This window comes from Lissotriton helveticus, chromosome 9, assembly GCF_964261635.1.
Source record: "Lissotriton helveticus chromosome 9, aLisHel1.1, whole genome shotgun sequence".
Taxonomy (NCBI): domain Eukaryota; kingdom Metazoa; phylum Chordata; class Amphibia; order Caudata; family Salamandridae; genus Lissotriton; species Lissotriton helveticus.
Window position 1 is genome coordinate 136,208,683 of NC_136070.1, and position 24,582 is coordinate 136,233,264.

Below are 24,582 nucleotides of genomic sequence, written 5' to 3' on the forward strand. Positions count from 1 at the left end.
TTGAACAGCCGGCCCCTATTGAGGACAGGAGTGGGCCGTCGGAGAATGACAGCTCAAAGGAGTCTGTCTGGGAGGCTCTTTCAGAGTTTTCCCCTCTCCAGATCGAGGACTTTTGCAGCTTAGCGGAGAGTATTGTGTCAGGCTCCCCCCTAGACCCACTACCTTGTAAAAACTGGAAGGAAATCGGGGTGGAGCTTTTCCCACTGCTGTGTAAGATCTGTAACCAGTCTCTAGTAGAAGGGGCGGTTCCCAGTCAGTGGAAGCAGGCACTTGTAACACCTCTGCTAAAAAAAGCTTCCCTGGATCCTGAATGTCTGAAAAACTTTAGACCTATATCCCTCCTCCCCTTCCCAGCCAAGGTAGTTGAACGGGTAGTGAGTGGCACACTGTCCGCACACTTGGAACGGGCCAAACATCTGGAGGAGGAGCAGTTCGGCTTCAGACCAGCCCATGAAACGGAGACAGCTTTGGTGACCGTTATGGATGAGCTTCGGAGGCGGGCAGACAGGGATCAGGCAGCAGTGCTGATTCTGCTTGACCTGTCTGCCGCCTTCGACACGGTCAACCATAACATCTTGTTGAGGAGGCTGAGTGAGGTGGGAGTCACTGGGGTGGCCCTGAGATGGTTTCACTCCTTTCTCTCAGGGAGACAGCAAGCAGTATCCCTTCCTCCCTACCAATCTGCCTTTACTCCTGTCCCTCATGGGGTTCCTCAGGGCTCGCCCATCAGCCCCATTCTCTTTAATGTCTATTTGAGACCCCTGCTGAAGATCATCAAGCGTTATAACATCAACGTCATCAATTACGCTGATGACACCCAACTCATTCTCTCCCTGGAGGGAGAGCAGTCCATCTCAGCAGAAGGGTTTCACAGATGTTTAGGAGATATGACACAATGGCTGAAGGAGAATTCTTTACAATTTAACATTGCTAAGACTGAACAGATGCATTTTAAAACGCATAAGAACAGGGAAGGGCCACCCACGAATTTGTGACCACCAGAGTTCCCCAACCCCGGCTTGCCGGTAAAAACAGTTTGCAACCTAGGGGTCACATTTGATTGTGACCTCTCCCTGGAGGTGCATGTGGGGAAAGTGGTGAGCTGTTGTTTGGGGATTATGCGCTCCTTGAGGAAGATCTTTCCCCTCTTACCACCTCAAGCCCGTGCCCTAATTGCACGTAGTACCATACTTAGTCGGGAAGATTATGTTATGTTATGTTATGTTATGTTATTTATATTTTTATAGCGCACAGCTGCCCCAGCAAAGGGGCGTCCTGGCGCTTTGACAGACACTATAACATAACACACAATAAAAGAAAGGGGCAACTATTCAGATACGGGAAACAAGAAGGTTTTAATCGCCTGCCTGAAGGCGAGCAGGTCATCAAGAGCTCGGATGCACACCGGGAGCGAGTTCCATAACCCTGCCGCAAGCACCCGAAAGGAGCGGCCACCCATTCTGCTCAGTTTGAAACGGGGGCAGACTGCCAAGTGGAGCGCCTCCGATCTCAAGGATCTCAACGGGATATAGGGAGTGAGTAAGTTGGCAAGTGCCGGCGGCGAGGAAGATTTCAAAATTTTAAAGGCCAGACACAGCGGTTTGAACTTAATTCGCTGTCTGACCGGGAGCCAATGTAGGGCCACGATAGTACCAGACACTGAACAATGTCTGGGGAGGCCCACGATGGCCCGTGCTGCGGCGTTTTGAACCCTTTGGAGCCTAGAGGCCTCCGCTTGATTCATCCCTAACATCAGCGAGCTGCCGTAGTCCAGCCGAGATAGAATTGATGCCTGGACCACAAGCTGTCTGGTAGGGGGGTCAAAATACTTTAGAACCGGCCTTATACCCCGCAGGATGCCATAACACGTGGCCGCCACCTTCTTGGTGTGATCCATAAAAGTGAGCGCAGAGTCCAGCCAGATGCCTAGATTTCTCACTCCAGAGGCTGGAATCGGAGTGACACCCAACTCTGGTGGCCACCACTGGTTTCCCCATAGCTCAGCATGCTTCCCTAATACCAACACCTCAGTTTTGGTGGCATTCAACTGAAGGCAGTTGGCCCGAAGCCAGCTTGCTACTGCCACAAGACCCGCTCGCATTATTGTAATGCTCTACTCCTTGGGTCCCCCAAATTCCTGTTAGATAGGCTTCAGCGGGTTCAATCTGCCGCGGCTAAGTTGGTACTAGGCTGGTTAAGGCGGACCTCTGCCTCTGGAGCACTTACGGAGCTGCATTGGTTGCCAGTGGCACAGAGAATTAAATTTAAATCTCTGTGTCTTTTATTTAAAGCCCTGCACGGAAAAGGTCCAACCTCCTTTCAGCAAATGTTTGAGTGGTACGTTCCGGGCAGAGAGCTCCGCTTCGAAAGGAATGTCAGTAAAAGTACCACGCTTCAACAAAGTCAGGGCTGGGGCAGAACATTTGGGGTGGCCGCAGCCAGGCTGTGGAACACTCTACCTCTTGTACTGCGGCAACATAGGGAGCTGCTTGCGTTCAGAAAGAACCTTAAAACCTGGCTATTCCCCATGAACTAGGCCTGCGGTTTGATCCCCTCCTGTACTGATATGGTCTCAGAGTTACCAGCGCCAAGATGCCTGTTAGGTGGTAGTGCGCTTAAGAAATTGTATAAATAAATAAATAAATTAGGGCTCTCAAAGTTTTGGTTACTGATTATGAAGTTTAAGGGGATTGTTTTTCTAAGGGATCTGTTTTTTCCATCACAATTAAGATGCTTCTGATCCACCACTAATGATGACGCCTGACGCAATCCCTTATTGTTCAGTTGATTTCTTATGTCTGTATTTGTAATAGAAATGGTATATTGACTGACCCAGGAGGGGAATTGCAGAAGACTGTATTCCATTCTGTGACAGATGAGTGCTGTTAAAATTGTTGTATGAAAAAAGATATAAAGATACATTTCAAAATATAACTCTTGCCCAGCCTCTCTTTAAAACCCTAGGCCTCCTGCTTCTACCTATCGAAGAGATATTACAGAGGCAGAAGTACAGAGCAGAGTGGAACCTGTACCATGAAAAGAAACACCAATGTGCAGCTTGTGCTTGGTTGCAAAACATATTTTAAGCGGTTTAATATGTCACTTTCAAGAAACAGGCTGTAGTTCAGAATGTGTGGCAACAATAATAATAATAATAAAGAGTTTTATAGAGCGCGAACAGTTGCCTCACAAGGAGGTATCCCGGCGCTATAAGAACAGAACGGCCGTAGAAGTCATGTGGCATACTTAACGTTGTGGAGTGAAAAGCCAGGTTTTCAGCAGTCGTTTAAAACAGGCTTCTGAGGGGGCCTGTTGGAGAGCGGAAGGAAGAGAGTTCCATAGCCCCGCCACATTGGCCGAGAACGTTCTTCCGCCCAGCCGTGCCCTTCGCACTCGTGGGATCACAATCTTCACCTGCCCGTTGGAGCGGAGGGACCGAGACTGGTGATACCTGGGGAGTCTAACTTTCAGGTAGTTAGGGCAAGTGCCAAACAGGGACCTAAAGGCCAGCGTCAGGGTTTTGAACTTGACCCGGCTGGCCACTGGGAGCCAGTGCATTGCCCGTAGATGCGGAGAGACAGAGTGTTTGAAAGGAATGCTCAGAAATGTGTGCTTTCCTATAATGATCTGGTTGATGCAATAAATACATGTACAGATATGCCTTCCTCCTTACCATCTAATTACTGTGAACTTTGGTGTAAGAATTCAAAAGAAAAAAAGCTAATTACCCCTTTCCTGGTTTAAACCTCAGCTGCTATTCTGCTCAGTGTCTGCTTGTTCTAGTGACAGATATTGTGATGTTGCAACTCACCTGTAATAATGTATTTCAGTAGAGTAGCGATGCCACTCTGTTTTACAGTTGAGTAGTGATGTTGCGACCAGGCAATAACAAGAGACACAGTTTTATAAACTTACTGCAAGATTTCATGGGCTATAAAGAGACAGTGGGCCCCATTATCAGTGCCTTACAGAGAGTGCAGCTTGTGCCGGGTGTTTTACAAATTGACTAGTGCCAAAGAGACCATGTCACTTTGCACTGCACATTTCTATAGAGAGGATGCTGGAGAGAACCACTGCTCAGTCTTCATGTTGTCTGGAACATGCATTAATGGTCTTTTGAAAGCATGCCCCCTAGTGCCTGGAAAAGGAAACACAACCTCTAGCCATTAACCCTGATAATGCTCAAGGAATTGATTTGGCCACTTCTGTGATGGTTTAAGCATTGTCTAGAACATGAAGTGGCTTTTACCATCATTTTGGAGTCAGTTCTTTGATTCTAGGTTATGATGCTGATTTAGAACAGAAATGTAAATTAGAATAATTAATGTAATTTTTTGTAAATGTATTTTGCTGGGATGTATCAAGCTGGTAAGGTCTGACACTGTGGCTTCCTAACGCCAAAAACCAAAAGAGCTGCATAAGAAATTCATACAGACAACTATGTATCTTGAAAACTGACCCCCAAAAATAACAAGGATGTACCCCAACAGCTGGGCCTAAGTCGCCCAAAACTATCCTTTCTTTCTTCTCATCTAAGAAGTTGCGAGAGAGAGAACATGAGCCAGATCTCACATGCTGATTGAAGTTAAATTACAGGTTCAACCTGCATATCACTATTTCATTTTATTGGGAGGAGTTCAGCCCAGCATTATAACAATTAACATTGTGAAACCAGTCTTGAGGGCATTTGTAATGCTCCTTCTTGCTCGAGGATTGATGACATATATGAATATTACTATTAATGCTTTGCCGCCTAAGCCGTGGTATTGGATCTCTGGTTATGCAAGGCATCCTTCAGTTCTTCCCCAGCTTCCAGGCCCATGAGAGCAGCCCTCAGAGATGCCACCCCTCTGGTTAGTTGTTGCAAGCAGGTGCCCAGCTGATACCTGGGATGCAAGGATGGCATGTCCATAAAAGAGCTGCACCTCTCCGCAGACTCCTTTCCAGCTCACGTTTTCCAACAGCGTATCAAGGTGCATAGGACCCACTTCATGGTGTTGGTGCATTCTGCTCCATAGAGCCCTTGTGAGGGATTGCAAACTCTCTTTGAAGCCTCTCAGTAAGAATGCATCCTTCCCTTTTCCGCCAGTACCCTTGGGGACCAACTGAAGCGCTTCCTATGACACACTACTGGAACAAGATTCAGGAAGGGCATTGGCAGGATTTATTGATTGTGGACATTATTTCACCTGTTTCATGACCCAATTACTTGCTATTGTTCCAGTACAAACAAGCAGGCTAGCAGAAATAATTAATGCCTCTTGGTTTGCTTTAGGTTGTATATCAGGACTGGTGTCGCTAACATTGATTGATAATAGGCACTTTCGCCTGTGTTTTATGTATATAGTGTGCAAATGTAAATATGTTTCATTCACAGTTGTTGTCCAATGTATGTATTGAAACGTGATTTTTTTGTGAATTTCGCTTTATTGATTTTGTATTTTTCTTTTGACATACATAAATGAAACTTTTGAAAAATGTAAAAAGAGTAAAATAATACTAAATAAGTGTGTCTGCTTAGATCAATTGGGTAAGTAGCACCTCACTTTGTGGTTAGAATTACCCTACCTCGCCAATGTTTTTTGTTGGTTCTATTTAAGTGGTCTAGGCCAGGTAGTGTAGACCCAAGCCTTTTTTGTTTTCTTCCTATGAATTTGGAGCAGGAGGCTCTGACCCCTCCTTATCACCTCCCCACTTCTTAGCTTCTTACCCATCTCCCTTGGAGTTAGTTACTGAGTAGACTCTATTGCAGAATGACCCTGTATGTGCCTGCGCACCAATTGCATAGACACATTAACCTGCATCCTAACCCAACAGGCGCTGTTGTGAATTAAACCACTGGCCAAGCCCTTTTCCAGGGTATTTATTTTCTTTTAAGACCGTGTGCCTTCCGCTGCCCCACAAACAAAGTGGTTGCCTGCAATGGTAGGCTTACTATCGGGTGCCCCACAAGCCTTACCTCTGCTTGTGACGCAATTCCGCAGAGACGACAAGAGCACCCGTCCCTGTACCCACCTGACCCTCGTGGAAGGTAAGACCCAGCAGGGATGAGATGGACGCAGGGAAGGGAGCCAGGGTGTAGCGGCTAAACGAGAGTGTGGAGCTTGCGAGGGATCCCGGTGCCAGCTGGAACCAGAAAAGAACCAGATCAGATAAAGAGCCAGGTTAGAAAAGGAACCACCCCACAAAACACACACAGAACTAGTGTCTCTCTGGGTACTCACCAGTGCTTCCGGAGGTCGTGGTTCCCAGACATAAGTTCAGCTCCTGATAAGAACAGCTAAGGTGAGGCGCTCCTGCGCGGTACACCCAAGTTTAACCCAAAGGAAAGCGCTCCTGCGCAGGTACTAATAAACCAAGTCAAACTGGAAAGCAAAGCGCTCCTGCGCGTGTAACAGGGATTAGAACGTAGTCATCAAACATGTGGCATCCCATGTAAACAAAACAAGCTATATACAATACTCCTGCTAGCGGAGCTATTTCCCCAAACAGCGCTCCTGCGTGGGGGAAACCGGAAGTCTTAGCGAACAAACCAAAATAAAGCACTCCTGTGCAAAGGTCCTTAACCCCCCTCAAAGGCGCTCCTGCGCGGCAAGGGTTAATGGAAACAAACAGGTACAGCCCTGGATAGCGCTCCTGCGCGGCGTAAACCTGGCAGCAAACAGCGCTATAGCGCGGTTGGAACGAACAACAGACAGCGCTCCCGCGCGGCGTAGACCTGCAGGGAACAGATGAGTCTCAGCTCCGGCAATCACTTCCGCGTCACAGGAACATCCAGAAAGGATTCGAAGCACTGAGCCGGTGGGAAACGCGATGTTTAAGCGTTTCCCCCGGAAGTGCTTCTGTGCTCCCAGGTCCGTTGCCCAGGACTAGACCGGGACTCAACTTCCGCCCGGAAGTGAGTCTTCCGGCATTTCTGTGTGTGCGTTTGAAAGGATGGCCGGAAGCGGCAACCGCCGCGAACCGTGACAGCACCCCCCCCTAGAACAGAACACCCCCGGAAATCAGAAAGGAGAGGCAGGGCGAGGGCTCAGAGGGTGACTCAGATGGAAGGCACGAACCAGGACAGGAGCGTGGCGCACATGGGATAAGGGCTCCCAGGACCTCTCATCGGGACCGTACCCCTTCCAGTCCACCGGGTAGAAAAGCTTGCCCTGGTACGACGAGACCCCAAGATAGCCCTGACCTCATACTCAACATGCTCCTCCACCACCACCGGAGAAGGAGGAGAGGGAACAGAGCCGCCAGACTGGACCGCATGTAGAAGGGAGACATGGAAGACCGGGTGGATTTTCATGTGTGGAGGAAGCGAGAGCCTCATGGCCACAGGGTTAACCACCTTCTCGATGACAAAGGGACCCACAAAACGAGGTAACAGCTTCTTGGGTCCGTGCACAGTCAGGTGCCGAATGGAAAGCCACACCCTATCACCCGCGCGGTATGTGGGTTCCTTTTGTCTATGAGCGTCAGCATGCGCCTTGTAGGTGTCCTTTGCCTTGGCCAGCTCGAACCGTGCCTGCTGCCAGAGCCCGCATAGTGACTCATGATAGGACCGGACAGTGGGCAGTTGGCTATCCAGAGGTTCCTCCCAGGCAGTGGTGCGGGGGTGACGTCCTTGAAGGCAAAAGAAAGGGGACATGCCGATGGCCGAATGCTTGCTGTTATTGTACGCGTATTCCGCCATCCATAGCACCTCGGACCATTCCTTCTCGACCCTAAGCAGCAAACAGCGGAGGTACTGCTCCATGGTGTGGTTTGTCCTTTTGGCCTGACCATCGGTCTGGGGATGGTACGCTGAGGATAGGCGAACGTCCATCTCGAGTATCCTGCATACCTCCTTCCAGAAGCGGGACACGAATTGCGATCCCCGATCCGTTATGACCACAGACGGGATGCCATGGAGACGAACCACCTCTTGCACGAAGATCAAGGCCAGTTCTGCCGCTGTGGGCAATTTCACCAAGGGTACGAAATGTGCCATCTTGGAGAGGTGGTCCACTATGGTGAGAACCGTGGTTTGACCTGTCTTGGTGAGCGGGAGCTCAACCACAAAATCCATGGAGATGGTGTGCCATGGATACGGCGGTACAGGAATAGAACGCAAAAGGCCAACCGATGGCTCTGAACTGTTCTTGCCTAGCAGACAAACGGCGCAGTTTGTCACATGGTTTTTTGTGTCGGTCACCATTGTTGGCCACCAGAACCGTCTCTGTACTAGATCGAGTGTTTTGTGGTAGCCAGGATGGCCGGAGAGGGCATGATCATGGTACAGGCCAAGTGCTTTTTTCTGTTAGGGCACCCCTGGAAGGTACAGCTGTTCTCCTCTGTATAGTAACCCGTTCCCCCGTGTCATGCCTTCTTCACCTTCTGCCAGGACCACTTGATCGGACTGCTTCATGTCTGGTGTCGCCTGGGTGATGGAATCCATGGATGCGACTATGCCCTGGAAGTGTTTCTCCGGTATTATGGAGACAGGCTCGAGGTCTTCGGCATCTTCGTCGGATTCATCGAGTCGCGAAAGAGCACCCACTTTGGCGTGGTCTTTCCCCGGCCGGAACAAGATCACAAAGTTGTACTCATTGAAAAACAGGGTCCATCGAAGCTGTCGGGCTGTGAGGGCACGTGCTGATCGTAGAAACTGGAGGTTTCTGTGGTCTGTGTAGATGGTTACTGTGTGTTTGGCGTCTTTCAGGAAGTGGCGCCATTCCTCGAATGCTGTCTTGATGGCTAGGAGCTCCCGATCAGACACGGTGTAGCTGCATTCAGCGGGTTGGAGCTTCTTGGAGTAAAAGGCCACAGGATGCAGCTGTCTTGTGCTGGTGCTTCTTTGTGATAGCACTCCACCTATGGCATCCTTAGAGGCGTCTGCCTCCACTATGAATGGTTGCTCGGTGTCGGGGTGCACCAGGACCGGGGCTACGTAAAACGCCTCTTCAGTTCTTGGAAGGCGTCGTCTGCTTTTTGGTCCCAACCAAAACGTACCCCTTTGCGCAACAAGCGTGTGATGGTAGCCACCATCTCGGAGAACCCTGTGATAAATCGACGGTAGTAGTTGGAAAAACCGAGGAACCTTTGGACCCCTTTTACGGACTCCGGGGTAGGCCAGGATAGGATGGCTTCCACTTTCTTGTTGTCCATTTGGATGCCTGCCGGAGTGATGATGTGCCCCAGGAACTCCACAGATGTGACGTGAAAAACGCTCTTCTCCAATTTCACGTACAAACGGTGTTTTTCCAACTGTCGTAGGACGGAACGCACGTGCTGAACGTGCTCTGCGGTTGTCTGTGAGTATATCAAGATATCGTCTATGTAGACCATACAGAAGACGTCAATGTAGTCCCTCAACACCTCATCGATGAAGAACTGGAACGCTGCGGGGGCATTACAGAGTCCGAAAGGCATGACTTGGTATTCGAACAGACCGAACTTCGTCCGGAAGGCGGTCTTCCATTCATCTCCCTTTCGGACTCTGACAAGATGATAAGCACCCGCAGGTCGAGCTTAGTGTAGATGGAGGTGTTCTTGACCTGGTCCAGGAGATTGGATATCAACGGTAGTGGGTACCGATTCTTCACAGTGATGGTGTTCATCGCGCGAAAGTCTATACAGGTCCTCAGATCCCCTTCCTTTTTATACACGAAGAAAAGAGGAGAGGAAACCGGAGACCTGGAGTGACGAATAAACCCGTTATCCAGGTACTCATCCAGATAGGAGCGATGGTGGATGTTCTCCTTTTCCGTGACGGAATAAATCCTGCTGCATGGCAACGTGGAGCCGGGGATCAGGTCGATTCGGCAGTCGAATGACCGATGGGGTGGCAGAGTGTTGGCTCCCTTCTTGTCGAACACTTCTGCTAGGTCCAGATATTCCTTCGGTATGGTTGCTTGGGAAACCATTCCCATGCCTTGTACTGGCAGCGAGCGTGCTTGTATGGAGCGAGCGCATAGCAGGTCGTCCTTTGCGTAACAGGTGCTACAGCAGAGTTCTAAATCTAGGTGTATGATTCTGGTCACCCAATCGATGCGGGGATTGTGCTTCACCAACCACAGCAAACCCAATATCACCTTGAATTGAGGGGCGTCGATGACGTCGAAACTGATGGACTCGGTGTGGTTGTTAGAAAAGGACATAGTCATGTTCTCTGTTCGGTGTCTGATAGGGCCGGAAGTCAGGTCCGTTCCATCAACAGCCATGACGGTTTCTGGTTGTGCTTTCGACACTGTGTCAATGCCCAAGGCACGGAAAAATGCTGTATCGATAAAGCAGCCTGTCGCACCGGAATCCAGCATAGCGGTCACCAACCAAATCCTGCCCGCCAGGTTCCGTAAGGACACTTCCATGCCGACGTGACGACTACGTCGTATACTGCAGGGATCGCTGATGTACAAGACGAAGAACCCAGAGGACGGATCCCCTTGTCTACTGGGTTGTCTCGTTTCCCGTCTTGTCGCCCTTGGTGATGGGCAACGCATAAGGCCTTCTGACCCGAGGTTTTGTTGGTTTCGCCGGACATTCCCTTACGAAGTGTCCGCTTTTACCAGAGTACAGGCACTGGTTCTGCTTCTTCCTTTTTTCCCATTCTTGACTGGTCAAGGGTCCTCTTATGCCGCCGATCTGCATGGGTTCGGACGCTTCACCCTGGGGAGCGGATTCTTCTTTGGCCTTCTCGACGCCCTTGTCCCCAAAGGACAAGAGATGGTTGTCGATACCCTTCCCCTTGTCTGTCTTTCTTTCCTGTAGTCGGAAGTTAATTTTCACCACCATGTCGATGAAAGGTCCTATTGCGTCAGGCGGATCGGGATACTGCGAGATAAGATCCTTCAGGTCATCACGTAATCCCCAATAGAACACCGATACTTTCTTATCCTCAGGCCAGTGGGCGTCGATAACAAGTCTGCTGAACATGGTGATGTAATGGAGCAGGTCTTGGTTGCCTTGTCTTAGGTTGAGCAACTCATTGTCTGCGGCTTGTACAAAAGGTATGGCGAGCGAACATGCGCCGCATGGCTTCCTTGAACGTTGGCAGATGGTTGAGCATGGGATCGTCGTTTTCTACCAAGGCAATGGACCACTGAGCGTCGTCCCCGCCCATGTAAGACAGTATGTATGCGCCCTTGGATGCATCATCGGGAAAGGCCGCGATCCTAGCCATGAAATGCAGTTGGCATTGATGGATGAATATTCCGTACTTGGTGCTGTCACCGTAGAAGCGTTCAGGTGGTACCAACTGTACAGGATGGGGTGTGACGACCTGAATGGCTGTGTCTTGGTTGGTGGCAGAGGCGGACCCCCCAAAGGTAAAAGTAGGCTGTCTCAACAGGCCTTCTTGTCTGACTCTAGGACTAGGAGTGGTACCCCAAGGACAGGTGACCCCGGCTGCCATTTGGCCCTGTAGGGCCGTTATGTCATGGCGCAAGGCAAGGTTCTCTGTCTGCATGGCAGCCAGCATGACGGCTATGTCTTGCAGAGTGACCTCCGGGTCGCCCATGTCGTCTGGGCGGAACGTTTATCGTGGGCTTCGAATTCTGTCGGGTGCCCCACAAGACTTACCTCTGCTTGTGACGCAATTCCGCAGAGACGACAAGAGCACCCGTCCCTGTACCCACCTGACCCTCGTGGAAGGTAAGACCCAGCAGGGATGAGATGGACGTAGGGAGGGGAGCCAGGGTGTAGCGGCTAAACGAGAGTGTGGAGCTTGCGAGGGATCCCGGTGCCAGCTGGAACCAGAAAAGAACCAGATCAGATAAAGAGCCAGGTTAGAAAAGGAACCACCCCACAAAACACACACAGAACTAGTGTCCCTCTGGGTACTTACCAGTGCTTCCGGAGGTCGTGGTTCCCAGACATAAGTTCAGCTCCTGATAAGAACAGCTAAGGTGAGGCGCTCCTGCGCGGTACACCCAAGTTTAACCCAAAGGAAAGCGCTCCTGCGCAGGTACTAATAAACCAATTCAAACTGGAAAGCAAAGCGCTCCTGCGCATGTAACAGGGATTAGAACGTAGTCCTCAAACATGTGGCATCCCTGGTAAACAAAACAAGCTATATACAATACTCCTGCTAGCGGAGCTATTTCCCCAAACAGCGCTCCTGCGTGGTGGAAACCGGAAGTCTTAACGAACAAACCAAAATAAAGCACTCCTGTGCAAAGGTCCTTAGCCCCCCTCAAAGGCGCTCCTGCGCGGCAAGGGTTAATGGAAACAAACAGGTACAGCCCTGGATAGCGCTCCTGCGCGGCGTAGACCTGGCAGCAAACAGCGCTGTAGCGCGGTTTGAACGAACAACAGACAGCGCTCCCGCGCGGCATAGACCTGCAGGGAACAGATGAGTCTCAGCTCCGGCAATCACGTCCGCGTCACAGGAACATCCAGAAAGGATTCGAAGCACTGAGCCGGCGGGAAACGCGATGTTTAAGCGTTTCCCCCGGAAGTGCTTCTGTGCTCCCAGGTCCGTTGCCCAGGACTAGACCTGTACTCAACTTCCGCCCGGAAGTGAGTCTTCCGGCATTTCTGTGTGTGCGTTTGCGAGGATGGCCGGAAGCGGCAACCGCCGCGAACCGTGACACTTACCAGACACACGTGTCAAAACAATACTCCAGCTCAAAGACAGGTTATTTTCTTGGAATTACCTAAATCACCCATACAATGCAGACACCACCACTCCATGACCTTGTTGAGTAAATGGAGCTTCTTCATTTCTACAATATCTACTACTATAAATGGGATGGGTTTAGGGAGGAGTAAGGAGGGGTTTAGGAAGTGTCAGACACTGACCCTAAAAAAGAGTAAGCCTAGCGCTAGTCGCAAACTGCACTTCTAAAGTTACTACAGCCAAAAAAGGCCAAAACAGTAGTTAATGTACTCCAGCTCAGGCCTGGAGTAAGTCTAGCACTGCTCATGGACAACCATGGGTACTACAACACCCTACTATAGCATGTAACAGAGTCAGGGACTTAAAATAGAACCCCTGAGGAAATAAGGCCAACAACAAACTCAAGATATAAAGTGCACACACGCAAAGAATTATGATTAAGAATTGGGTGGGTGTGGAGCACGTTTATGTTATCTCTTGATAATACAATCTATTGAATTACATATATACAATAACACAATCATTGTGTACTCTGAAAGAACTGGACATAATATAATTATGAAGAATTTTAAACTTAATAACGAAATTAAAGAAAGAATAATTAATTTCAACTTTTAAAAAATATATATGAATTTAATTTAATGTAAACAACTATATATATTTATACATAATACCTTTTATGGCAATATATTATAATGACCTTTTATACTCAAATAAATGTAACTCGTTTTTGAAAAAATAATGGAACAATTAAATACATTTCATATATACATTTTTGTAACATTTAATACATAATAAATAAATATAAACATTTTATTTTTTTAATGCAACTTAAAGAAATACCGAATTTAATATATTTAAATTATTGAAATATTCATTTCCACATTAAGGTAATAGTGCCATTACATGTTTTTTTTACTTTGTTCTACATTTAAACAAAATATATACAATGTTAAGATAAAATATTTTTAGTACTTTTTTCAAGCTTAATAACGTTTTTAACTTCCCTTATACTTTATCATATGTAGATCATCCAACCCGATGGTGGAGAACTCTGCCCACATAGGAAAAGTTACCAGTAGTAACTTTAGGTTTAAGGAATACCTCTGATCAAACCTATATTTCTTTCTCAGTGATAATCTTCACACTATCTTTCAAAAAGGATGCTATATGCAAAACAGAGACATTTATTTTATTCATACAGTAATTTTATTATTTTTATCATTTTAGACCTTCAGTTTATATTTTATATCATAAATACATTGTTTACATAAAAAAGAATTAAGTGCCAAGTTCTGTACATCACAATTAGCAAAACATAATTAAGCGTGAAAAAATGAAACCAAATAAATCATCTAATCCTGATATCATTCATTCCATCAAACATACTACTACACTCACTACCCAGTCTAAAAAGGACAATTAGGACAAAAAAACAAAAAAAAACAACACACTATGCCAACACTAAGCTGTTTGTGTGAGACCCCTATAAGTTATTATGAGAAAGAAATCCTAAATGCTGATCACTTTTTTGATTTAAACATTATTATACATAGTTGTTTCTTTCTCTGTACATATGACGATATGATTTTCAATATGAGGGTCTTAGGTGCGTACGGCCTACGTACGTTTCGGTGACTGCTTCTATTTAAATCACCTTCTTCAGGGCCAGAAACAAACTAAACAACATATAACTACATACATCATCCAATAAAATCATGGGGTTCTTGAGTTTCTTTCTTAGATGTAGGTGGGGAAAAATCCCCAATTATCTGGTATGGTAAGTCGCTCAATTTATCGTTATCCGTATGGTTACTGTATCTGTTTAATACATTTCCTACAGTGTTTGTTTGGGTTTCTGACAGCGGCTCACGGACCTATTCCTCTCCGGATTTCCTTATTATTTTGAGTACTCTTGGATTGTTCATCCTGATATTTGTTTCCCGTAAGAGAAAAGACAGAACCAGGCAGGGTCGAACTGTCCTTCCTGGTCTTATTATGCAGATTGCCAACGTCGTATCACTCTCTTCACCATTGGTATCGGTCCACTGCCAAACATCTACGGGGGGTCCTCTGGTATGCGTGCCGCTAGTTTTTAACTCCCCTTATACTTTACTATATGTAGATCATCCATCCTGATGGTGGAGAACTCTGCCCACATAGGAAAAGTTAGCAGTAGTAACTTTACACTTGTAAATGTGTCTCGGTTGGAGACATTTAAGTCTATACATCGTAGTAAATGTACACACTCAGAAATGGTGAACATCTGAAAGCAGTGAATTTATATGTGCAGATTTACTTGTGTAAATTTACCTTTGTGAATAGGCACCTGAGTGTACTGGCTGCAGGAGAATAGATCCGGGGCATGCTCCAGGTTCGATTATACTGTTTTTTTTTGTTTGATTAGAAGTACATAACTGTAGCTCAGGGTTCAACTTGCACAAGGAGAATGGGGCAGGAACTGACCATACAATGTAGAATTTACTAGGGAGAGTTGGAACCCTGTTAGATGTCTCTACCAATTGCGCTGCAGTGGGCGGGAATGGGTCTGTTATAGGCAAACAGCACCCGAAGCTGCAACCAGAGTATATGTCAGCAACTTCTGTGGTATGTGAATGAGTTGTTTTCACATGCATGCCTTATGTGCAATGCAGTTTGATTTGGGGCTGTGTATCTGGTGTTTACTCAAATAATACCTTGCAGGACCTCAGTGTACTTGGAGGAAAGCAGAGGGGAGGGATACGGCCTTTGAAGAGGAGGAAGTCCAAGGAGGCAGCCCAGACAAGCATCTTCTTGCCAGTATCTTCCTGGATCAACCTTAGCATCCTCTGGGAAGATCACCCCTTCCTACCGGGGAGGTGGCTATTGAATGAGCAACTGAGTTCCTGGTGGACCAAAGGTCTCCTCTGGGAACAGCTGACCCAGGAGAAGTGTGGTGAACTACCGATAGACCAAAAAACAGGTATACTATATGGAATGGGTGGTTGATTTACTGACCACTTTATCGGGCATCTGGGATCGGTTATTGCAAAACTACAAATCTCACTGGAATCTGTTATTTTCAGATGTGAAATTACTGTACCATTATGAGTGTCCCAATGGAATGGGGGAATGCCGGGGAAACTGGCATTGTGCATTGATTTCTGCAGGTACTTCCACAATTTGTGGGGCAAATTCCACCAGGTTTCATCCGTCAAAATCTGTCCTCAGACAACTGGGTGTGGTTTTACTGCTTTAGTTCAAATACCGATTTGGGGGAAACTTCTGTTTCCGGCCAAATCGGGCCACTCAAAAAGTAGGCTCAACAAGCATTTACAATGCAATGGTTTTGCCTTTGCAAAAGTTAGAGCTATTGGCATTGTAAATGACAAATTTTGTATTTATGTGTTGGTTTTGAAAACAGAGAAATAAATGGCCTTGTCATTTACATGCCAATAGCTTAATCTCTCACAAAGGTTTACTTGTGTGATTAACGGTGTGATACAATTGACCAAAAGTAGTTTACTTAATTGGTAGTGCGAAGTTACAATGATGTGGGCATATCGCATTACACCCTGTTAAGTAACAGGATACGGTCCGTTTGTCTAAAGTTTGCGCTTTAAGTCAAACCAGAGGCAGCAGATAACAATGATTTTTTAAAAAAGGGAAACAAGTTAAGCTCTCACTGCTCATAGCTGGAATCAGCAGATCTACCTGGAATCCCAGCATGGCCAATTAAGCCTTTCATCCTTCAAATGCCAAGCACCATTGCCAATGACCTCAGTAGAAAATACACCCCGAGGCCACAACAACCATCTTGGACATCACTGACATTTTCTTTGCAAAGGTCAAATAAGCCCTAACCAAAAATCAACACCCACTGGTAATGGTAAACACAGTATCCATCATTGGTAATGGCTGACCATATTTCTTGGGGCCGCTAGGCAGTATAAAAGAGTCATTGATGTCATCAACCAGTTTGTCTTGCTTGAAATTCCCCCTTCAAATGTGTGCGCCACTGGCTTAAACATACATTGGGACACCTCCTACCTCTTTGGACAAATATTTGCACAGATAAATTCCTTCACACCAGGAAACGAAACCTCAGCTCATACTATAAACATCCCTGCATAACTCTATATCCTGGTTAATTGACAAAGTATGATGTTACAACATGCAGGGTGCTTTATAAAAAACAAAAACAAATAAAACCATGAAATTGGACAAGCAGATTGTAGCACTTCTCAAAGTTAAACATCTACAGTAGTAAGCACTCCTGTGGAGGAAGCTAGCTAGACTGCCATCTATAGTGAAAGCAGACACAGCCAGCAGCCAGTCTACCCTCCTCTTGCCACCAGCAAGGCCACCCCATGAGACATTATTCATGGCAGGAAGTATAGGTAGGGCTATTCATATTAGCACGCCTGTCCCCGTACTCACCAGAGTTGGACTGACGATGCCACTGCTCTGGCAGCAGGAACGAGGTCCTTCCACAGCCCCAAACCACCTTCTATGCTGGGGACTCAATCTACACGATGGCTACAAAATGAAGCTGCATGCAGGTGGCAAAGCAGGCTGCGAGTGTCAGCCCGAACCCTCCAATGGCAGATGGTCTCATGAAGCAATGTAAATAGATCACGTGCTACATCTAAAGTGCGTAGGGCATTTTTATTGTGTAACTCCTGTTGAACGATTGAATATTACCATCCTGCGTCCTTGACCTAAAAATGCCAGCAATGGGAAATGTTGAATGAATCATCACGCACCACAGGGCTCACCATTCCCTCTCTGAGGTAAGATAACTGCCTGATAAGAAAAACACTATGGAGTCATTTTTCTTTTTATTCAAGTAGGAACCATTTGTTACAATTTACACAGATAGTTGTTTACCGTCAGAAAAATACCAGAATCAGAACCCATGTTTTCCAATTTTGGGCAGTTTATCACAAGCTTCAGGTACAAGGCGTTAGTGCACTCGGTAAACTCGAGGATTTAAGAGTAGATTGAAGTATCCTCATGAGGGCAGAAGGAGGCAGGCAGCGCGAGAACAGGATGCTCTGTGAGGGGGTAGTTATGAAGCGCTGAGGGCAGCGGAGGTTACTGAGCACGAGGCGCATTTCATAAAAGAATGCAGGAGAGCGTGTGAACATTTAGGAGCGGTAGGAGGTAAATAGCAGAGGTGAAAGTGGGTGATTAATGGAGGTAATAGTTCCGTACATGCTAGGAGTAAAAGTTCTGTCAAGAACAGGAGCACTAGGTAAACGCAGATATAAAGGGCATGGTCACGGAGAGGCCAGCCTCTCGATGATCTGCTACGCCCCTCCCCCCCCCCAACTACAAGGTGTCCTAAAAATACCAACAAGAAGAAAGTGAAAGCAGACTTCCGGATAATCTGAAGGCAGCAGCCTAACCGAAACGGTGGAGCTGCTGTTTGTTTACCTACAACGACGCAGTCAGTGAAGGCTACCGTTTCAGGCGGAGACCACAAGCAGCAACGTGTACGAATCAGTTTTCCTAAAGTAGCGTTTCAGCTGTGCTGGGCTCACGACTTCCGCCTTCTCTCTCCCCGTTGCTGTACGATATGACGTCACGGATATATGACGGTACAACGCGTACCGTGACAACGCATACCTTTACAACGCGGCCGTGACAACGCAAGTCGTTACCACGACTTGCGTTGGGGGGGCGCGGATTTCGAATAGTTTAATTTACTATTCTAACACCAGTCCCCGTGGACCCTAGGGAAGGTGTTAGGATAGTAAATTAAATATTTTTAGACCTTGAGCGCCCTCCAGCGCAAGTCGTGGTAACGACTTGCGTTGTCACAGCCGCGGTGTAAAGGTACCGCGTTGTGAAAACATCGTTGTAAACGATGTTTACCTGACGTCACACGCCGGCACCTAGGGCTACTTCAATGGAGCGAGGTGGAGCCCAAGTAGTGGGTGTGTTAGTGAGGGCGGTGGTGTTTGATAGTCCGACCGCATAGGCTCAAGGCACTGTCGGGGAGCGTCAGCGAAGCTGTATGTTTGTATGCAAAGCTTCTCCCTTACTCGGCCGCTCCTAGCATTTACTGGTAACAGTTATCCACCTCGCATACACATTGTTAAAGTGCTAACATTTAGAATATCGTTTAAATGATAATATATTTTTGCAAGAATCGAAGACACGGGGGGTGATCAAGAAGGTGTCCTCCAGCTGAAAGTAAACTAAATAAATCCAATAGGCATTCCGGTGCACGAGATGAGCGGACATCGGAGGGGGGGGGGCGGGAACGGCACACATGAACAGCGGGAGGGCGGGGCGGGAACGGGCTCACGAAAAACAAGAAGAAGAAAAAAACAGCACTCACCTGGACATCTCGGCCCCGAGCAGGAAGGCGGAAGCCGTCAATGCCGGACCAGATTCGGGGGCGTTTCCGGCTTTTGGCTGACGTAGCGTGACGTAGCCAAAGCCAAAAATTCTCGGGAACGCCCCCGAATCTGGTCCGGCATTGACGGACAGGCCCGTCTTCCAATGGCTAGCCTCCATTTATGGAGCTAGCCAATGGAAGACGGGGGCCGTTCCTGACTCCCCTACTATACTCATTAGGTTTTCGCCTGCGCGAAAAGCTGCGCAGAGCGCAGCTTTCGCCAGGCAAAACCTAAAAAGCGCTCCTTCGCAATATGGTAGGGAAAGAGCACATTCATTCAACAACAGGCGTTGTTTGGCCGACAGCCTACCACTGTATTGGCAACACTCTGGAGTGAACCCCGCCTCCGGGCACAGTCACACTTACAAGAATGCCAGATATTTGCAGCCTGTTTCACTGGGAAGAGGGGGTCTGAACCCCTTGCATCAGTGTTTTGTGCACGAGTCTGAAAGTGGCGTAAGGAAACTTGAGGGGGGCCCACTGCACAGTACAGTCAGGAGCTCTCTCAGGTTAGGGGCCCGCAGCCACTGCAAAGTGCCAGAGGGGGCCCCCTGGAGAACGCCTCTACCCTCCTCGCGGGTGCTGCGGGGGCTGCGGGGACTGTTGTTACGCCACTGCAGTACTACTGATATTTCAGCTATGTGCACCAGGACACAGCAAGTTTACCTGCAAAGCTGAAGAGCGGCATTTCACAGGAACCGGTCGAGGGAGTCTTACCGCATTCACGCGACTGCCTAGGAACGCTTAAATAATACACACAGCGGTGCTGGGGGAACACGAGTTACACTTTCACAGAAACAGCTAGCAGGAAAGAAGCCTTGGGCAGAAAACACTCTCTTCCCACGAACACTACTGCCTGGTCCGAGGTTAGGGGTGGGGTAGGGGATGTGAACTGTCTCTTGTCAATAAACTCGACTCAGGCGAAAGACACCCGATTTTTGAAGACAAAAGTGGTTTTATTCCAGCTGCCTCTGCTTCAACAAAAGTAAATGGGGGAAATATATTCTTAATCTTTTTAATTTCCCACTTTCCTGTTCTGGTATATTGGCATGCATGACGGCGGAGAGAACACACGACACCCTTATGAGGGCGTAATTAAGTGACAGAAATCACCCGCTTTATCAGCTTAAGCAGGGGTGCTGCTGGGGCAGATTACATTGTTTTATGACCCTTCTAAATGCTTATCTTTGGCTTGGAGGTCATCTGGGTCACAAGCTCAAACTAATAAACTCTGCTTGAAAAAAACTATAATACCACAGTTGTGGTATGGGGACCAAAAGAAAACCTTGGCTTTACAAATACACATGTAAAATCAGCTTAATTGGGGGTAGAAAGAAAGACAAATTATTAAAATAACAAAAAAAGAGGCCAATGGAGTGAGACAGCGCAAAGGAAAGCAAGTAACATGTAAATAAACAAGGAAGGAAGGAAAAAGGCAGCATGAATGTCGGGGGTTACAACTGAGCAGAATTAGAGTAAAAAGGTGTAAAAAGAAAAGGAAGGATGAAAAAAAGAATGAAGGATGGAAAGAAGAAAAGGAAAGATCAAAGAAAAGGAAGGAAAGCAGAAAAGTATGAAGAAATGCGAGATGAAAGGATAGACAATTGAAGGGAAGAAGAGAGAGAAAGAAGTGTGAAAAAAATGTGTGAAAGAATACCAAGAGCAACATAAGAATAAATGGATAGAAAGAAGGATAGAAAGCTAGAAAAATGACTATTGGAATGAGAGAAAAATAGACAAAAGGAAAGAAAGATAGAAATAATGAAATACTAATACAAACAAGCATTTGGAATGCAATAGGTCTTGCATTTACGTGACTTTAAGCTATTGGCATTGTAAATGAAAATGCCTTTTATTTCTGTTTTAAAAACCAAAACACAATGCAAGACCTATTGCCTTGTACAACAAGCATTTCTACTTGTGAGCAGATGCCTTCTTCCGGTTCCGACGGCTATAGGGAAGGGGGGGGGCTTGGGGGGAGTTGTTTTGAAAAATCGTCATGGGGTCGCCATTGGCTGCTTCTCCAGGGGAAAATAAAGCGCGTGGCCGCTCTAATAACAGTGTGCAGTGCTTGCAAAATAAATAAGTGAATAATACATTTTACAAGGAACAAGTTCAGACCGCCCCATAAAATAAATAAATATATAAATAAATAAGCATGGACGCTATAGTTGCAGCGGACCGCGCTGTAAAGTAAATAAGCACTTTAATAATATAAAAGCGGCGAGTGCTGGGATGTCATGGGTGGAATACGAGAAGAGCATTGAAGAAGCGATGTCATGGTGGAATAGGGGAAGAGTATTAAAGAAAATAGTGGTCTCCAACTTATAAAGCAGACCGTGTAACACCAATAGTAAAAGGTCCAGTCGATGTGGGAGGAAACAAATACAGACAAGGCGGTACCAAAGAGGGACTAACAAGCCTATTTATGAATCAGAAGCCAGCATTTACGAAGGACAATGACACAAGCCAATGACAAATATGGGAGGAGAGTGGGCGGGACTTCCAGTGCATACCCTAATACAGCATGCCTCGCAGAGCATGCGCGCTGCTGCTAGACTCAATCTAAAAAAAGGTGATTATAGAAGGAAAGAATGAATCATAAAAAGAAAGAAAGAAGATGAAAAGGGTGAATGAAATAGATCAATATAGGTAAGTATGCAGAGCCTCATTTATGAGGCCACTTGCGGCACCGGTGCGTCACTTTTTTGACGTTCCAGTGGCGTAATGTGCCCCGGCATATTTACAGGGCCATATAAAGCCACTTTACCTGGCTTTCATTGGCCTCGTAAATATGTGCCCCTTTCACACATAGCACAGTGTGAAATGGGTGTTTCATGGGTGTTGCTGTGGGTTTTCCCACGTTACACCCATGGAATCTGACGCATTCCTAGGTTTATGAGAAATCGCAAACCTTGGAATGCGTCAGAATCTAACGCCACCCCTGGGGTGGCATTAGGGAGACACAAGGAGGAGAAATGTTTTAATATCTCCTTGTTTGTTCCATTTTCTATGCATTCAGCAGCACACATAGATAGAGGAAATAGCCTGAATTGAGCAAGAGACCAAGGAAGCCCGAGCTAGAGCAGACCCCCAGAGCCAGGGCAACAGCAAGGCTGCTGGGCTTTATCCAGTGGGTGACTTCACTCATGTAGGCATTGAACTTGTGTTTGGTGTCTTGTCAGTGAGTGAGAGAATAGGTTGCGCATTGTCGGCAGAGTAGAGGACGCTGATGTCATGAGAACTAGCTAGAGGGATCATGTATGCATTGAAGAGCGTCGAGCTCAGGGATGATTCTTGCAACACTCTGCAAATGATGCCACAGGTGTCCGAGGTGTCCAGTACAAGGCTGACTCACTGGGTCCTTCCAGTCATGGAGGAGCAGATCCATCGGAGTGTGGGTCGTTGGATTCCAATGCCATGTAGGTGTTGAATGAGGATCGGGTGGAGATCATTTCAAATGCTGCAGAGAGGTCCAGGTGAATGAGGGCTGCTATGCCTTCTTTGTCCAGAGTCATGTTATTTGTGGAGGCGTTGAGAGCAGTTTCTGTGCTGTGGTTAGGTTTGAAAATAGACTGAGTGGTGTTGAGGAGTTGGTGCTGATTGAGGTACGCAGGATAGCGTCTGCTGATTATGCATATTTCAAGGCACTATATTAATTTGTAAAGGACACAACTGTCATAACCCTCAAATCAATGTTTTCAAAATTACACCAGCGACACATAGACTCCTCATTCAATGATCTCAGAATGCTTGATAGGGAGTGTCTCTAAAGTTACAGGGTGGCAGTAGATCATGTCCCTCAGAGAGAAAGTCTGCTAAGGGTAAGAATAATATAAGAGATGCTTCCCAAAGGTCCACAACTTTGAGCAAAAGAGTAGAAAATCAAACTATATCAGGGAAGGAGGTTGAGTACCCAGGAGAGAAGAGCATCCTTGATATTAAAAGTGGAAAGATCTTATGCTATGACTACATATCATATCACTACAGCACAAGAAAGAAGGAAGTCACCGATTGGTCTGCAGTCTTTACGAGTAACCAGTATAGAGCTGGGCAAGTACGATACTCAGAAGGTGAGATGAATTATGCCCTAAATTCCCTTATTTAGAAGGTCAACCCTGAGGATAGACTGGTGGTACCTGAGAGTTCAGAAAAGTTATTTTAGGAGGGCTCAATATACAGGTCCTTGTGACTCACTGTACGATATAGTGCAAGCCTGATCACGGTAATAGAACGTTTGGATTCCTCGGAGCAGCAGTCGAATGGTCAAGTAGGCATGGTCAGGATTGTCCATGGCAACAAGCGTGTCCACCCAATGACTTTGGGGAGAGGAGTTGGCCGAACGGCTAAGGCAGTCGTCCTTGAATGTGGGGAACTGGGTTTGAGTTTCGGCAACGACACAGAACATCCTGTGATTCTGGGCAAATCACTTAATCTCCCCATGCCTAACAAAACAAGCATTAGAAATGCAATCGGGCTCGGATTTATTTGAGTTTGAGCTAATGGCATTGTAAATGCCAATGTCTTTTTGCCATGTGTTATGGAGTGTGTGCATGTGGTGTGTAGTGGAAGCATGTTGGTTGAATTGTAATTTTACCAATGGTGGCATGCTGTGCTTTATATGAATATGTTTAAAAGTAAAGTGTACCATACTGCGATTGCTTGGTGGAAAAGTGCACTGCCGGCTGGAGGTGTGTGTGCCTGGTGGAAGGGTGCACTGACGGCTGGTGGGTGTGTGCTTGGTAAAAGCGTGCACAGATGGATGATGGTTGTTGGTGTTTGTGCATGGTGAAAGCATTCATTGACGGCTGGGGGTGTGTTGTTGTGTGTGTTGTTTTCTGTGTGCTGGTGAGTGTGTGGTGGTGAGTCTGTGGGGGTGAGCCTGGGGAGTGAGTGTGGTGGTGAGTGTGTTGTGTTGAGTGGTGACAAGTGTGTGGTGTTGAGAGACTGAGGTGTGTGGTTTGTGTGTGCGTTATGTGTGTGTGGTGTATGTGTGTGTGGTGTTTTCTGCACACTCACACACTGCCCCGTAACATTCACACACTGCTCACCCGCACACTCCCAATGTCACCCTGCATAGTCACACACTCTTTACCCTGCACACTCATTCTGCACACTCACACAATGTGCACCCTGACACACTGTCTCTGCAGTCACTCTGCACTCACTGTCACTCTGCACTCACTGTCACTCTGCACTCACTGTCACTCTGCACTCACTGTCACTCTGCACTCACTGTCACTCTGCACTCCCTGTCACTCTGCACTCCCTGTCACTCTGCACTCACTGTCACTCTGCACTCACTGTCACTCTGCACTCACTGTCACTCTGCACTCACTGTCACTCTGCTGTCACTCTGCACTCACTGTCACTCTGCACTCACTGTCACTCTGCACTCACTGTCACTCTGCACTCACTCTACAGTCACTCTGCACTCACTGTCACTCTGCACTCACTGTCACTCTGCACTCACTCTGCACTCACTGTCACTCTGCACTCACTCTGCACTCACTCTACAGTCACTCTGCACTCACTCTACAGTCACTCTGCACTCTACAGTCACTCTGCACTCACTGTCACTCTGCACTCACTGTCACTCTGCACT